Source organism: Crinia signifera, chromosome 3 (genome assembly GCF_055691185.1).
Source record: "Crinia signifera chromosome 3, ASM5569118v1, whole genome shotgun sequence".
NCBI classification, from domain to species: domain Eukaryota; kingdom Metazoa; phylum Chordata; class Amphibia; order Anura; family Myobatrachidae; genus Crinia; species Crinia signifera.
Window position 1 is genome coordinate 335,825,048 of NC_139219.1, and position 1,121 is coordinate 335,826,168.

At 42.8% G+C, this 1,121-nt stretch overlaps 1 non-coding gene across 1 annotated transcript in view; it reads left to right on the plus strand.

The window, feature by feature from the left end:
- Positions 1–32, plus strand: part of TRNAS-AGA (transfer RNA serine (anticodon AGA)) — an 82-nt gene extending 50 nt beyond the window's left edge. Inside the window, exon 1 of the tRNA in view lies at positions 1–32. This exon is cut by the window's left edge and continues 50 nt beyond it. This is a non-coding gene — a tRNA (tRNA-Ser).
- Positions 33–1,121: the final 1,089 nt, after the last annotated feature.

Genomic DNA, 1,121 nt, shown 5'->3' on the forward strand with positions numbered 1-1,121 from the left:
TCCCCGCGCAGGTTCAAATCCTGCCGACTACGTCTCGATATTTTTTTAATTGTTAAGATTACAGAAAACCTGCACCAGAGACTGGTATCGGGAAGTGTATGTGTAGCGGGTGTGTGCAGGGTGCATGCAGGGCCGGACTGGTTATCTGGCACTTCTGATACACAGAGACATGTTGGCCTCTCCATCTCTCCGATCCACTGCTGAGGCTTCCTGTATAAACTGCTCTCTGCCACCTGTGTTTTGCAGTACAAGTCTCCTAGACCCCCCCCCACACCGATGACCCCCCATGGAAAATTAGGTCCCAGTTCCTGAACTCCATTCCTGTGCTTTCAGTTGTCATCAAAGCTAAGCATTCTGCAGCTGGGCCTCCATGAACACCAGTGTGCTGTCTGCCTCCTGCAGCTATACCAATGTCAGCTTCCAAGCCTCCTGCTTGCAGTCTTCTTACTATATACCACCCGTGTTCTGAGCAGCCACTGACTGATACAAACATGTAGCCACTGCAAATCTTATTTTAGATATGAACTAATATACAGGTAGGTCAATCACCAGCCACCAGAGCATGAACTAATATACAGGTAGGTCAATCACCAGACACCAGAGCATGAACTAATATACAGGTAGGTCAATCACCAGACACCAGAGCATGAACTAATATACAGGTAGGTCAATCACCAGACACCAGAGCATGAACTAATATACAGGTAGGTCAATCACCAGAGCACTAGAACAGTAATAGATTGCTGGTGGCTAGAAAGAGAAAAATATTCTCCTGGGGCACTTTAATTGTTAAATGTCAAAGTATCAAGTAAAATATAACTTTTATAATACCCTGAAATCACATATAAATATCCAAGTACATATAAAACATCAAAAATAAATCTATACTTTGGTACATATTTATATGGTAATTCCATAGAGCTGTGGTCCCAAAAATGTTATTGGTCGCCCCTCCTAATAGTCTGGTTCCAATACATTAATACCTATGTTTGAGTCAGCATACACATGTAAACTCAGTACAGATTGATAAATCCGGGACTGTCAGCATACACATGTAAACTCAGTACAGATTGATAAATCCGGGACTGTCAGCATACACATGTAAACTCAGTACAGATTGA